This window comes from Passer domesticus, chromosome W (genome assembly GCF_036417665.1).
Source record: "Passer domesticus isolate bPasDom1 chromosome W, bPasDom1.hap1, whole genome shotgun sequence".
In the NCBI taxonomy this organism is placed as follows: domain Eukaryota; kingdom Metazoa; phylum Chordata; class Aves; order Passeriformes; family Passeridae; genus Passer; species Passer domesticus.
Window position 1 is genome coordinate 30,849,012 of NC_087511.1, and position 16,250 is coordinate 30,865,261.

The following is a 16,250-nucleotide window of genomic DNA, read 5'->3' on the forward strand; positions in this document are numbered from 1 at the left end:
GGCCCGGAGAGGCCGGCTCCCTGCTCAAATTCCGCACGGATCAGGATACCTCCCCGATGCAAGGTGCCCCCACAGGCAACTGTGGCTGGTTTGACAGTGCCAAGTGCCTCCTGCAAACTGACATCAGGAACCTGGCCTGGTGACTTTTGTTTCTCGGGGGACAGGCCATCCCTCTTCTCCAGGGCCCGTTGCCCCCGAGTGGCAGGCTGCCTGCTGCGATTCCACACGGATCAGGATGTCGCCCAGATGCAAGGTGCCCCCTCAAGGACCTGTGGCTGGTTTGACAGTGCCAAGCGCCTCCTGCAAACTGACATCAGGAACCTGGCCTGGTGACTTTTGTTTCTCGGGGGACAGGCCATCCCTCTTCTCCAGGGCCCGTTGGCCCGGAGTGGCCGCCTGCCTGCTGAAATTCCGCACGGATCAGGATACCTCCCAGATGCAAGGTGCCCCCACAGGCAACTGTGGCTGGTTTGACCGTGCCAAGTGCCTCCTTCAAACTGACATCAGGAACCTGGCCTGGTGACTTTTGTTTCTCGGGGGACAGGCCATCGCTCTTCTCCAGGGCCCGTTGGCCCGGAGTGGCTGGCTGCCTGCTGAAATTCCGCACGGCTCAGGATACCTCCGTGATGCAAGGTGCCCGCACAGGCAACTGTGGCTGGTTTGACCGTGCCAAGTGCCTCTTGCAAACTGACCTCAGGAACCTGGCCTGGTGACTTTTGTTTCTCAGGGGAAAGACCATTGTTTTTTGTAGCAGGGCGCGGTGGCCCGGAGTGGCCGGCTGCCTGCTGAAATTCCGCACGGATCAGGATGGCGCCCAGATGCAAGGTGCACCCTCAAGCAACTGTGGCTGGTTTGACAGTGCCAAGTGCCTCCTGCAAACTGACATCAGGAAAATGGCCTGGTGACTTTTATTTCTCTGGGGAAATGCCATCCTTCTTCTCCAGGGCCCGTTGGCCCGGAGTGGCCGCCTGCCTGCTGAAATTCCGCACGGATCAGGATACCTCCCAGATGCAAGGTGCCCCCACAGGCAACTGTGGCTGGTTTGACCGTGCCAAGTGCCTCCTGCAAACTGACATCAGGAACCTGGCCTGTTGACTTTTGTTTCTCTGGCGAAAGGCCATTGTTTTTTGTAGCAGGGCGCGGTGGCCCGGAGTGGCCGGCTGCCTGCTGAAATTCCGCACGGATCAGGATGTCGCCCAGATGCAAGGGAGCCTGCACAGGCAACTGTGACTGGTTTGACAGTGCCAAGTGCCTCCTGCAAACTGACATCAGGAACCTGGCCTGGTGACTTTTGTTTCTCAGGGGAAAGGCCATGGTTCATATCCAGGGCCCGGTGGCCCGGAGAGGCCGGCTGCCTGGTCAAATTCCGCATGGATCAGGATACCACCCAGATGTATGGTGCCCCCACAGGCAACTGTGGCTGGTTTGACAGTGCCAAGTGCCTCCTGCAAACTGACATCAGGAACCTGGCCTGGTGACTTTTGTTTCTCGGGGGACAGGCCATCGCTCTTCTCCAGGGCCCGCTGGCCCGGAGTGGCTGGCTGCCTGCTGAAATTCCGCACGGATCAGGATACCTCCCAGATGCAAGGTGCCCGCACAGGCAACTGTGGCTGGTTTGACCGTGCCAAGAGCCTCTTGCAAACTGACATCAGGAACCTGGCCTGGTGACTTTTGTTTCTCAGGGGAAAGACCATTGTTTTTTGTAGCAGGGCGCGGTGGCCCGGAGTGGCCGGCTGCCTGCTGAAATTCCGCACGGATCAGGATTCCGCCCAGATGCAAGGTGCCCCCTGCAGCAAGTGTGGTAGGTTTGACAGCGCCAAGTGCCTCCTGCAAACTGACATCAGGAACCTGGCCTGTTGACTTTTGTTTCTCTGGCGAAAGGCCATTGTTTTTGTAGCAGGGCGCGGTGGCCCGGAGTGGCCGGCTGCCTGCTGAAATTCCGCACGGATCAGGATGTCGCCCAGATGCAAGGAGCCTGCACAGGCAACTGTGACTGGTTTGACAGAGCCAAGTGCCTCCTGCAAACTGACATCAGGAACCTGGCCTGGTGACTTTTGTTTCTCTGGGGAAAGGCCATCCTTCTTCTCCAGGGCCCGTTGTCCCGGAGTGGCCGGCTGCCTGCTGAAATTCCGCACGGATCAGTATGCCGCCCAGATGCAAGGTGCCTCCTCAAGCCAGTGTGGCTGTTTTGACAGTGCCAAGTGCCTCCTGCAAACTGACATCAGGAACCTGGCCTGGTGACTTTTGTTTCTCTGGGGAAAGGCCATGGTTCATATCCAGGGCCCGGTGGCCCGGAGAGGCTGGCTGCCTGCTCAAATTCCGCATGGATCAGGATACCTCCCAGATGTAAGGTGCCCCCACAGGCAACTGTGGCTGGTTTGACAGTGCCAAGTGCCTCCTGCAAACTGACATCAGGAACCTGGCCTGGTGACTTTTGTTTCTCGGGGGACAGGCCATCGCTCATAGCCAGGGCCCGGTGGCCCGGAGTGGCCGGCTGCCTGCTGAAATTCCGCACGGATCAGGATACCTCCGTGATGCAAGGTGCCCCCACAGGCAACTGTGGCTGGTTTGACCGTGCCAAGTGCCTCTTGCAAACTGACATCAGGAACCTGGCCTGGTGACTTTTGTTTCTCAGGGGAAAGACCATTGTTTTTTGTAGCAGGGCGCGGTGGCCCGGAGTGGCCGGCTGCCTGCTGAAATTCCGCACGGATCAGGATGTCGCCCAGATGCAAGGAGCCTGCACAGGCAACTGTGACTGGTTTGACAGTGCCAAGTGCCTCCTGCAAACTGACATCAGGAAACTGGCCTGGTGACTTTTGTTTCGCTGGCGAAAGGCCGTGGTTCATAGCCAGGGCGCGGTGGCCCGGAGAGGCCGGCTGCCTGCTGAAATTCCGCACGGATCAGGATGCCGCCCCGATGAAAGATCCCCCTCAAGCAACTGTGGCTGGTTTGACAGTGCCAAGTGCCTCCTGCAAACTGACATCAGGAACCTGGCCTGATGACTTTGGTTTCTCTGGCTAAAGGCCATGGTTCATAGCCAGGGCCCGGATGCCCAGAGTGGCCGGCTGCCTGCTGAAATTCCGCACGGATCAGTATGCCGCCCAGATGCAAGGTGCCTCCACAAGCATGTGTGGCTGGTTTGACAGTGCCAAGTGCCTCCTTCAAACGGACATCAGGAACCTGGCCTGGTGACTTTTGTTTCTCGGGGGACAGGCCATCGCTCTTCTCCAGGGCCCGTTGGCCCGGAGTGGCTGGCTGCCTGCTGAAATTCCGCACGGCTCAGGATACCTCCGTGATGCAAGGTGCCCGCACAGTCAACTGTGGCTGGTTTGACCGTGCCAAGTGCCTCTTGCAAACTGACATCAGGAACCTGGCCTTGTGACTTTTGTTTCTCAGGGGAAAGACCATTGTTTTTTGTAGCAGGGCGCGGTGGCCCGGAGTGGCCGGCTGCCTGCTGAAATTCCGCACGGATCAGGCTGGCGCCCAGATGCAAGGTGCACCCTCAAGCAACTGTGGCTGGTTTGACAGTGCCAAGTGCCTCCTGCAAACTGACATCAGGAAAATGGCCTGGTGACTTTTGTTTCTCTGGGGAAATGCCATCCTTCTTCTCCAGGGCCCGGTGGCCCGGAGTGGCCGGCTGCCTGCTGAAATTCCGCACGGATCAGGATGGCGCCCAGATGCAAGGTGCCCCCTGCAGCAAGTGTGGTACGTTTGACAGCGCCAAGTGCCTCCTGCAAACTGACATCAGGAACCTGGCCTGTTGACTTTTGTTTCTCTGGCGAAAGGCCATTGTTTTTTGTAGCAGGGGGCGGTGGCCCGGAGTGGCCGGCTGCCTGCTCAAATTCCGCATGGATCAGGATACCTCCCAGATGTAAGATTCCCGCACTGGCAACTGTGACTGGTTTGACAGTGCCAAGTGCCTCCTGCAAACTGACATCAGGAACCTGGCCTGGTGACTTTTGTTTCTCTGGGGAAATGCCATCCTTCTTCTCCAGGGCCCATTGGCCCGGAGTGGCCGGCTGCCTGCTGAAATTCCGCACGGATCAGGATGCCGCCCAGATGCAAGGTGCCCCCTCAAGCAACTGTGGCTGGTTTGACAGCGCCAAGTGCCTCCTGCAAACTGACATCAGGAACCTGGCCTGTTGACTTTTGTTTCTCAGGGGAAAGGCCATTGTTTTTTGTAGCAGGGCGCGGTGGCCCGGAGTGGCCGGCTGCCTGCTCAAATTCCGCACGGATCAGGATGTCGCCCACATGCAAGGAGCCTGCACAGGCAACTGTGACTGGTTTGACAGAGCCAAGTGCCTCCTGCAAACTGACATCAGGAACCTGGCCTGGTGACTTTTGTTTCTCTGGGGAAAGGCCATCCTTCTTCTCCAGGGCCCGTTGTCCCGGAGTGGCCGGCTGCCTGCTGAAATTCCGCACGGATCAGTATGCCGCCCAGATGCAAGGTGCCTCCTCAAGCCAGAGTGGCTGTTTTGACAGTGCCAAGTGCCTCCTGCAAACTGGCATCAGGAACCTGGCCTGGTGACTTTTGTTTCTCTGGGGAAAGGCCATCCTTCTTCTCCAGGGCCCGTTGTCCCGGAGTGGCCGGCTGCCTGCTGAAATTCCGCACGGATCAGTATGCCGCCCAGATGCAAGGTGCCTCCTCAAGCCAGTGTGGCTGTTTTGACAGTGCCAAGTGCCTCCTGCAAACTGACATCAGGAACCTGGCCTGGTGACTTTTGTTTCTCAGGGGAAAGGCCATGGTTCATATCCAGGGCCCGGTGGCCCGGAGAGGCTGGCTGCCTGCTCAAATTCCGCATGGATCAGGATACCTCCCAGATGTAAGGTGCCCCCACAGGCAACTGTGGCTGGTTTGACAGTGCCAAGTGCCTCCTGCAAACTGACATCAGGAACCTGGCCTGGTGACTTTTGTTTCTCGGGGGACAGGCCATCGCTCTTCTCCAGGGCCCGTCGGCCCGGAGTGGCTGGCTGCCTGCTGAAATTCCGCACGGATCAGGATACCTCCGTGATGCAAGGTGCCCCCACAGGCAACTGTGGCTGGTTTGACCGTGCCAAGTGCCTCTTGCAAACTGACATCAGGAACCTGGCCTGGTGACTTTTGTTTCTCAGGGGAAAGACCATTGTTTTTTGTAGCAGGGCGCGGTGGCCCGGAGTGGCCGGCTGCCTGCTGAAATTCCGCACGGATCAGGATGCCGCCCCGATGAAAGGTCCCCCTCAAGCAACTGTGGCTGGTTTGACAGTGCCAAGTGCCTCCTGCAAACTGACATCAGGAACCTGGCCTGATGACTTTGGTTTCTCTGGCTAAAGGCCATGGTTCACAGCCAGGGCCCGGTGGCCCAGAGAGGCCGGCTGCCTGCTGAAATTCCGCACGGATCAGTATGCCGCCCCGATGAAAGGTGCCCGCACTGGCAACTGTGACTGGTCTGACAGTGCCAAGTGCCTCCTGCAAACTGACATCAGGAACCTGGCCTGGTGACTTTTGTTTCTCTGGGGAAATGCCATCCTTCTTCTCCAGGGCCCATTGGCCCGGAGTGGCCGGCTGCCTGCTGAAATTCCGCACGGATCAGTATGCCGCCCAGATGCAAGGTGCCTCCACAAGCAAGTGTGGCTGGTTTGACAGTGCCAAGTGCCTCCTTCAAACGGACATCAGGAACCTGGCCTGGTGACTTTTGTTTCTCGGGGGACAGGCCATCGCTCTTCTCCAGGGCCCGTTGGCCCGGAGTGGCTGGCTGCCTGCTGAAATTCCGCACGGCTCAGGATACCTCCGTGATGCAAGGTGCCCGCACAGTCAACTGTGGCTGGTTTGACCGTGCCAAGTGCCTCTTGCAAACTGACATCAGGAACCTGGCCTGGTGACTTTTGTTTCTCAGGGGAAAGACCATTGTTTTTTGTAGCAGGGCGTGGTGGCCCGGAGTGGCCGGCTGCCTGCTGAAATTCCGCACGGATCAGGATGGCGCCCAGATGCAAGGTGCACCCTCAAGCAACTGTGGCTGGTTTGACAGTGCCAAGTGCCTCCTGCAAACTGACATCAGGAAAATGGCCTGGTGACTTTTGTTTCTCTGGGGAAATGCCATCCTTCTTCTCCAGGGCCCGGTGGCCCGGAGTGGCCGGCTGCCTGCTGAAATTCCGCACGGATCAGGATGGCGCCCAGATGCAAGGTGCCCCCTGCAGCAAGTGTGGTAGGTTTGACAGCGCCAAGTGCCTCCTGCAAACTGACATCAGGAACCTGGCCTGTTGACTTTTGTTTCTCTGGCGAAAGGCCATTGTTTTTTGTAGCAGGGGGCGGTGGCCCGGAGTGGCCTGCTGCCTGCTCACATTCCGCATGGATCAGGATACCTCCCAGATGTAAGGTTCCCGCACTGGCAACTGTGACTGGTTTGACAGTGCCAAGTGCCTCCTGCAAACTGACATCAGGAACCTGGCCTGGTGACTTTTGTTTCTCTGGGGAAATTCCATCCTTCTTCTCCAGGGCCCATTGGCCCGGAGTGGCCGGCTGCCTGCTCAAATTCCGCACGGATCAGGATGGCGCCCAGATGCAAGGTGCCTCCACAAGCAAGTGTGGCTGGTTTGACAGTGCCAAGTGCCTCCTTCAAACTGACATCAGGAACCTGGCCTGGTGACTTTTGTTTCTCTGGGGAAAGGCCGTGGTTCATAGCCAGGGCCCGGTGGCCCGGAGAGGCCGGCTGCCCTTTGAAATTCCGTACGGATCAGGATGCCGCCCAGATGCAAGGTGCCCCCTCAAGCAACTGTGGCTGGTTTGACAGCGCCAAGTGCCTCCTGCAAACTGACATCAGGAACCTGGCCTGTTGACTTTTGTTTCTCAGGGGAAAGGCCATTGTTTTTTGTAGCAGGGCGTGGTGGCCCGGAGTGGCCGGCTGCCTGCTCAAATTCCGCACGGATCAGGATGTCGCCCACATGCAAGGAGCCTGCCCAGGCAACTGTGACTGGTTTGACAGAGCCAAGTGCCTCCTGCAAACTGACATCAGGAACCTGGCCTGGTGACTTTTGTTTCTCTGGGGAAATGCCATCCTTCTTCTCCAGGGCCCATTGGCCCGGAGTGGCCGGCTGCCTGCTGAAATTCCGCACGGATCAGGATGCCGCCCAGATGCAAGGTGCCCCCTCAAGCAACTGTGGCTGGTTTGACAGCGCCAAGTGCCTCCTGCAAACTGACATCAGGAACCTGGCCTGTTGACTTTTGTTTCTCAGGGGAAAGGCCATTGTTTTTTGTAGCAGGGCGTGGTGGCCCGGAGTGGCCGGCTGCCTGCTCAAATTCCGCACGGATCAGGATGTCGCCCACATGCAAGGAGCCTGCACAGGCAACTGTGACTGGTTTGACAGAGCCAAGTGCCTCCTGCAAACTGACATCAGGAACCTGGCCTGGTGACTTTTGTTTCTCTGGGGAAAGGCCATCCTTCTTCTCCAGGGCCCGTTGTCCCGGAGTGGCCGGCTGCCTGCTGAAATTCCGCACGGATCAGTATGCCGCCCAGATGCAAGGTGCCTCCTCAAGCCAGTGTGGCTGTTTTAACAGTGCCAAGTGCCTCCTGCAAACTGACATCAGGAACCTGGCCTGGTGACTTTTGTTTCTCTGGGGAAAGGCCATGGTTCATATCCAGGGCGTGGTGGCCCGGAGAGGCCGGCTGCCTGCTCAAATTCCGCATGGATCAGGATACCTCCCAGATGTAAGGTGCCCCCACAGGCAACTGTGGCTGGTTTGACAGTGCCAAGTGCCTCCTGCAAACTGACATCAGGAACCTGGCCTGGTGACTTTTGTTTCTCGGGGGACAGGCCATCGCTCTTCTCCAGGGCCCGTTGGCCCGGAGTGGCTGGCTGCCTGCTGTAATTCCGCACGGACCAGGATACCTCCGTGATGCAAGGTGCCCCCTCAGGCAACTGTGGCTGGTTTGACCGTGCCAAGTGCCTCTTGCAAACTGACATCAGGAACCTGGCCTGGTGACTTTTGTTTCTCAGGGGAAAGACCATTGTTTTTTGTAGCAGGGCGCGGTGGCCCGGAGTGGCCGGCTGCCTGCTGAAATTCCGCACGGATCAGGATGCCGCCCAGATGCAAGGTGCCCCCTCAAGCAACTGTGGCAGGTTTGACAGTGCCAAGTGCCTCCTGCAAACTGACATCAGGAACCTGGCCTGGTGACTTTTGTTTCGCTGGCAAAAGGCCATGGTTCATAGCCAGGGCGCGGTGGCCCGGAGAGGCCGGCTGCCTGCTGAAATTCCGCACGGATCAGGATGCCGCCCCGATGAAAGGTGCCCCCTCAAGCAACTGTGGCTGGTTTGACAGTGCCAAGTGCCTCCTGCAAACTGACATCAGGAACCTGGCCTGATGACTTTGGTTTCTCTGGCTAAAGGCCATGGTTCATAGCCAGGGCCCGGTGGCCCAGAGAGGCCGGCTGCCTGCTGAAATTCCGCACGGATCAGTATGCCGCCCCGATGAAAGGTGCCCGCACTGGCAACTGTGACTGGTTTGACAGTGCCAAGTGCCTCCTGCAAACTGACATCAGGAACCTGGCCTGGTGACTTTTGTTTCTCTGGGGAAATGCCATCCTTCTTCTCCAGGGCCCATTGGCCCGGAGTGGCCGGCTGCCTGCTGAAATTCCGCACGGATCAGGATGGCGCCCAGATGCAAGGTGCCTCCACAAGCAAGTGTGGCTGGTTTGACAGTGCCAAGTGCCTCCTTCAAACTGACATCAGGAACCTGGCCTGGTGACTTTTGTTTCTCGGGGGACAGGCCATCGCTCTTCTCCAGGGCCCGTTGGCCGGGAGTGGCTGGCTACCTGCTGAAATTCCGCACGGCTCAGGATACCTCCGTGATGCAAGGTGCCCGCACAGGCAACTGTGGCTGGTTTGACCGTGCCAAGTGCCTCTTGCAAACTGACATCAGGAACCTGGCCTGGTGACTTTTGTTTCTCAGGGGAAAGACCATTGTTTTTTGTAGCAGGGCGCGGTGGCCCGGAGTGGCCGGCTGCCTGCTGAAATTCCGCACGGATCAGGATGGCGCCCAGATGCAAGGTGCACCCTCAAGCAACTGTGGCTGGTTTGACAGTGCCAAGTGCCTCCTGCAAACTGACATCAGGAAAATGGCCTGGTGACTTTTATTTCTCTGGGGAAATGCCATCCTTCTTCTCCAGGGCCCGTTGGCCCGGAGTGGCCGCCTGCCTGCTGAAATTCCGCACGGATCAGGATACCTCCTAGATGCAAGGTGCCCCCACAGGCAACTGTGGCTGGTTTGACCATGCCAAGTGCCTCCTGCAAACTGACATCAGGAACCTGGCCTGTTGACTTTTGTTTCTCTGGCGAAAGGCCATTGTTTTTTGTAGCAGGGCGCGGTGGCCCGGAGAGGCCGGCTGCCTGCTGAAATTCCGCACGGATCAGGATGTCGCCCAGATGCAAGGGAGCCTGCACAGGCAACTGTGACTGGTTTGACAGTGCCAAGTGCCTCCTGCAAACTGACATCAGGAACCTGGCCTGGTGACTTTTGTTTCTCTGGGGAAAGGCCATGGTACATATCCAGGGCCCGGTGGCCCGGAGAGGCCGGCTGCCTGCTCAAATTCCTCATGGATCAGGATACCACCCAGATGTAAGGTGCCCCCACAGGCAACTGTGGCTGGTTTGACAGTGCCAAGTGCCTCCTGCAAACTGACATCAGGAACCTGGCCTGGTGACTTTTGTTTCTCGGGGGACAGGCCATCCCTCTTCTCCAGGGCCCGTTGGCCCTGAGTGGCTGGCTGCCTGCTGAAATTCCGCACGGATCAGGATACCTCCCAGATGCAAGGTGCCCGCACAGGCAACTGTGGCTGGTTTGACCGTGCCAAGTGCCTCTTGCAAACTGACATCAGGAACCTGGCCTGGTGACTTTTGTTTCTCAGGGGAAAGACCATTGTTTTTTGTAGCAGGGCGCGGTGGCCCGGAGTGGCCGGCTGCCTGCTGAAATTCCGCACGGATCAGGATGTCGCCCAGATGCAAGGAGCCTGCACAGGCAACTGTGACTGGTTTGACAGTGCCAAGTGCCTCCTGCAAACTGACATCAGGAACCTGGCCTGGTGACTTTTGTTTCTCTGGGGAAAGGCCATGGTTCATAGCCAGGGCGCGGTGGCCCGGAGAGGCCGGCTGCCTGCTGAAATTCCGCACGGATCAGGATGCCGCCCCGATGAAAGGTCCCCCTCAAGCAACTGTGGCTGGTTTGACAGTGCCAAGTGCCTCCTGCAAACTGACATCAGGAACCTGGCCTGATGACTTTGGTTTCTCTGGCTAAAGGCCATGGTTCATAGCCAGGGCCCGGTGGCCCAGAGAGTCCGGCTGCCTGCTGAAATTCCGCACGGATCAGTATGCCGCCCCGATGAAAGGTGCCCGCACTGGCAACTGTGACTGGTTTGACAGTGCCAAGTGCCTCCTGCAAACTGACATCAGGAACCTGGCCTGGTGACTTTTGTTTCTCTGGGGAAATGCCATCCTTCTTCTCCAGGGCCCATTGGCCCGGAGTGGCCGGCTGCCTGCTGAAATTCCGCACGGATCAGGAAGGCGCCCAGATGCAAGGTGACCCCTCAAGCAACTGTGACTGGTTTGACAGTGCCAAGTGCCTCCTGCAAACTGACATCAGGAACCTGGCCTGTTGACTTTTGTTTCTCTGGCGAAAGGCCATCCTTCTTCTCCAGGGCCCGTTGGCCCGGAGTGGCCGGCTGCCTGCTGAAATTCCGCACGGATCAGGATGCCGCCCAGATGCAAGGTGCCCCCTGCAGCAAGTGTGGTAGGTTTGACAGCGCCAAGTGCCTCCTGCAAACTGACATCAGGAACCTGGCCTGTTGACTTTTGTTTCTCTGGCAAAAGGCCATGGTTCATAGCCAGGGCCCATTGGCCCGGAGTGGCCGGCTGCCTGCTGAAATTCCGCACGGATCAGTATGCCGCCCAGATGCAAGGTGCCTCCACAAGCAAGTGTGGCTGGTTTGACAGTGCCAAGTGCCTCCTTCAAACGGACATCAGGAACCTGGCCTGGTGACTTTTGTTTCTCGGGGGACAGGCCATCGCTCTTCTCCAGGGCCCGTTGGCCCGGAGTGGCTGGCTGCCTGCTGAAATTCCGCACGGATCAGGATACCTCCGTGATGCAAGGTGCCCGCACAGGCAACTGTGGCTGGTTTGACCGTGCCAAGTGCCTCTTGCAAACTGACATCAGGAACCTGGCCTGGTGACTTTTGTTTCTCTGGCAAAAGGCCATTGTTTTTTGTAGCAGGGCGCGGTGGCCCGGAGTGGCCGGCTGCCTGCTGAAATTCCGCACGGATCAGGATGTCGCCCAGATGCAAGGAGCCTGCACAGGCAACTGTGACTGGTTTGACAGTGCCAAGTGCCTCCTGCAAACTGACATCAGGAAACTGGCCTGGTGACTTTTGTTTCGCTGGCGAAAGGCCATGGTTCATAGCCAGGGCGCGGTGGCCCGGAGAGGCCGGCTGCCTGCTGAAATTCCGCACGGATCAGGATGCCGCCCCGATGAAAGGTCCCCCTCAAGCAACTGTGGCTGGTTTGACAGTGCCAAGTGCCTCCTGCAAACTGACATCAGGAACCTGGCCTGATGACTTTGGTTTCTCTGGCTAAAGGCCATGGTTCATAGCCAGGGCCCGGTGGCCCAGAGAGGCCGGCTGCCTGCTGAAATTCCGCACGGATCAGTATGCCGCCCCGATGAAAGGTGCCCGCACTGGCAACTGTGACTGGTTTGACAGTGCCAAGTGCCTCCTGCAAACTGACATCAGGAACCTGGCCTGGTGACTTTTGTTTCTCTGGGGAAATGCCATGGTTCATAGCCAGGGCCCATTGGCCCGGAGTGGCCGGCTGCCTGCTGAAATTCCGCACGGATCAGGAAGGCGCCCAGATGCAAGGTGACCCCTCAAGCAACTGTGACTGGTTTGACAGTGCCAAGTGCCTCCTGCAAACTGACATCAGGAACCTGGCCTGTTGACTTTTGTTTCTCTGGCGAAAGGCCATCCTTCTTCTCCAGGGCCCGTTGGCCCGGAGTGGCCGGCTGCCTGCTGAAATTCCGCACGGATCAGGATGCCGCCCAGATGCAAGGTGCCCCCTGCAGCAAGTGTGGTAGGTTTGACAGCGCCAAGTGCCTCCTGCAAACTGACATCAGGAACCTGGCCTGTTGACTTTTGTTTCTCTGGGGAAATGCCATGGTTCATAGCCAGGGCCCATTGGCCCGGAGTGGCCGGCTGCCTGCTGAAATTCCGCACGGATCAGGATGGCGCCCAGATGCAAGGTGCACCCTCATGCAACTGTGGCTGGTTTGACAGTGCCAAGTGCCTCCTGCAAACTGACATCAGGAAAATGGCCTGGTGACTTTTGTTTCTCTGGGGAAATGCCACCATTCTTCTCCAGGGCCCGGTGGCCCGGAGTGGCCGGCTGCCTGCTGAAATTCCGCACGGATCAGGATGCCGCCCAGATGCAAGGTGCCCCCTGCAGCAAGTGTGGTAGGTTTGACAGCGCCAAGTGCCTCCTGCAAACTGACATCAGGAACCTGGCCTGTTGACTTTTGTTTCTCTGGCGAAAGGCCATTGTTTTTTGTAGCAGGGCGCGGTGGCCCGGAGTGGCCGGCTGCCTGCTCAAATTCCGCATGGATCAGGATACCTCCCAGATGTAAGGTGCCCCCACAGGCAACTGTGGCTGGTTTGACAGTGCCAAGTGCCTCCTGCAAACTGACATCAGGAACCTGGCCTGGTGACTTTTGTTTCTCTGGGGAAATTCCATCCTTCTTCTCCAGGGCCCATTGGCCCGGAGTGGCCGGCTGCCCGTTGAAATTCCGTACGGATCAGGATGCCGCCCAGATGCAAGGTGCCCCCTCAAGCAGCTGTGGCTGGTTTGACAGTGCCAAGTGCCTCCTGCAAACTGACAACAGGAACCTGGCCTGGTGACTTTTGTTTCTCTGGGGAAATGCCATCCTTCTTCTCCAGGGCCCATTGGCCCGGAGTGGCCGGCTGCCTGCTGAAATTCCGCACGGATCGGGATGCCGCCCAGATGCAAGGTGCCCCCTCAAGCAACTGTGGCTGGTTTGACAGCGCCAAGTGCCTCCTGCAAACTGACATCAGGAACCTGGCCTGTTGACTTTTGTTTCTCTGGCGAAAGGCCATTGTTTTTTGTAGCAGGGCGCGGTGGCCCGGAGTGGCCGGCTGCCTGCTGAAATTCCGCACGGATCAGGATGTCGCCCACATGCAAGGAGCCTGCACAGGCAACTGTGACTGGTTTGACAGAGCCAAGTGCCTCCTGCAAACTGACATCAGGAACCTGTCCTGGTGACTTTTGTTTCTCTGGGGAAAGGCCATCCTTCTTCTCCAGGGCCCGTTGTCCCGGAGTGGCCGGCTGCCTGCTGAAATTCCGCACGGATCAGTATGCCGCCCAGATGCAAGGTGCCTCCTCAAGCCAGTGTGGCTGTTTTGACAGTGCCAAGTGCCTCCTGCAAACTGACATCAGGAACCTGGCCTGGTGACTTTTGTTTCTCTGGGGAAAGGCCATGGTTCATATCCAGGGCCCGGTGGCCCGGAGAGGCCGGCTGCCTGCTGAAATTCCGCACCGATCAGGATGCCTCCCGGGCCGAAGGTACCACCACAGGCAACTGTGGCTGGTTTGACAGTGCCACGTGCCTCCTGCAAACTGACATCAGGAACCTGGTCTGGTGAGTTTTGTTTCTCTGAGGAAAGGCCATGGTTCATGTCCAGGGCCCGGAGGCCGGGAGTGCCCGGCTGCCTGCTGAAATTCCGCACGGATCAGGATACGTCCTAGATGCAAGGTGCCCCCACAGGCAACTGTGGCTGGTCTGACAGTGCCAAGTGCCTCTTGCAAACAGAGATGAGGAACCTGGCCTGGTGAGTTTTGTTTCTCAGGGGAAAGGCCATCGTTCGTGTCCAGGGCCCGGTGGCCCGGAGTGGCCGGCTGCCTGCTGAAATTCCGCACCGATTAGGATACATCCCAGATGCAAGGTGCCCCCAGAGGCAACTGTGGCTGGTTTGACAGTGCCACGTGCCTCCTGCAAACAGACATCAGGAACCTGGCCTGGTGCGTTTTGTTTCTCAGGGGAAAGGCCATCGTTCGTGTCTAGGGCCCGGTGGCCAGGAGTGGCCAGCTGCCTGCTGAAATTCCGCACCGATCAGGATTCCTCCTACATGCAAGGTGCCCCCACAGGCAACTGTGGCTGGTTTGACAGTGCCAACTGCCTCCTGCAAACTGACATCAGGAACCTGGCCTGGTGCGTTTTGTTTCTCAGGGGAAAGGCCATCGTTCGTGTCCAGGGCCCGATGGCCTGGAGTGGCCGGCTGCGTGCTGAAATTCCGCGCCGATCAGGATGGCGCCCGGACCGAAGGTACCACCACAGGCAACTGTGGCTGGTTTGACAGTGCCAAGTGCCTCCTGCAAACTGACACCAGGAACCTGGCCTGCTGAATTTTGTTTCTCTGGGGAAAGGCCATAGTTCGTGTCCAGGGCGCGATGGCCCGGAGTGGCCGGCTGCCTGCTGAAATTCCGCACCGATCAGGATGCCTCCCGGACCGAAGGTACCACCGCAGGCAACTGTGGCTGGTTTGACAGTGCCACGTGCCTCCTGCAAACTGACACCAGGAACCTGGCCTGGTGAGTTTTGTTTCTAAGGGAAAGGCCATGGTTGATATCCAGGGCCCGGTGGCCCGGAGTGGCCGGCTGCCTGCTGAAATTCCGCACGGATCAGGATACGTCCTATATGTAAGGTGCCCCCACAGGCAACTGTGGCTGGTTTGACAGTGCCAAGTGCCTCCTGCAAACTGACATCAGGAACCTGGCCTGCTGAATTTTGTTTCTAAGGGAAAGGCCATCGTTCGTTTCTAGGGCTCGGTGGCCTGCAGTGGCCGGCTGCCTGCTGAAATTCCGCACCAATCAGGATGCCTCCCGGACTGAGGGAACCACGACAGGCAACTGTGGCTGGTTTGACAGTGCCAAGTGCCTCCTGCAAACTGACACCAGGAACCTGGCCTGGTGAGTTTTGTTTCTCGGGGAAAGGCCATTGTTCGTGTCCAGGGCCCGATGGCCTGGAGTGGCCGGCTGCCTGCTGAAATTCCGCACCAATCAGGATGCCTCCCGGTCTGAAGGTACCACCGCAGGCAACTGTGGCTGGTTTGACAGTGCCAAGTGCCTCCTGCAAACAGACATGAGGAACCTGGCCTGGTGAGTTTTGTTTCTCAGGGGAAAGGCCATCGTTCGTGTCCAGGGCCCGATGGCCTGGAGTGGCCGGCTGCCTGCTGAAATTCCGCACCGATTAGGATACCGCCCAGATGCAAGGTGCCGCCCCAGGCAACTGTGGCTGGTTTGACAGTGCCACGTGCCTCCTGCAAACAGACATCAGGATCCTGGCCTGGTGCGTTTTGTTTCTCAGGGGAAAGGCCATCGTTCGTGTCCAGGGCCCGGTGGCCTGGAGTGGCCGGCTGCCTGCTCAATTTCCACACCGATCAGGATCCATCCCGGACCGAAGGTACCACCACCGGCAACGGTGGCTGCTTTGACAGCGCCAAGTGCCTCCTGCAAATTGACATCAGGAACCTGGCCTGGTGACTTTATGCTCTAAGGGAAAGGCCATGGTTTAGATCCAGGGCCCGGTGGCCCGGAGTGGCCGGCTGCCTGCTGAAATTCCGCACGGATCAGGATGCCTCCTACATGCAAGGTGCCCCCACAGGCAACTGTGGCTGGTTTGACAGTGCCAAGTGCCTCCTGCAAACAGACATGAGGAACCTGGCCTGGTGAGTTTTGCTTCTCAAAGGAAAGGCCATTGTTCGTGTCCAGGGCCCGATGGCCTGGAGTGGCCGGCTGCCTGCTGAAATTCCGCACCGATCAGGATACGTCCTATATGCAAGGTGCCGCCCCAGGCAACTGTGGCTGGTTTGACAGTGCCACGTGCCTCCTGCAAACTGACACCAGGAACCTGGCCTGGTGAGTTTTGTTTCTCAGGGGAAAGGCCATCGTTCGTGTCCAGGGCCCGGTGGCCCGGAGTGGCCGGCTGCCTGCTGAAATTCCGCACCGATCAGGATGCCTCCCGGGCCGAAGGTACCACCACCGGCAACTGTGGCTGGTTTGACAGTGCCACGTGCCTCCTGCAAACTGACATCAGGAACCTGGCCTGGTGAGTTTTGTTTCTCTGGGGAAAGGCCATCGTTCCTGTCCGGGGCCGGGTGACCCCGAGTGGCCTGCTGCCTGCTGAAATTCCACACAGATCAGGATGCCTCCCGGACTGAAGGTAC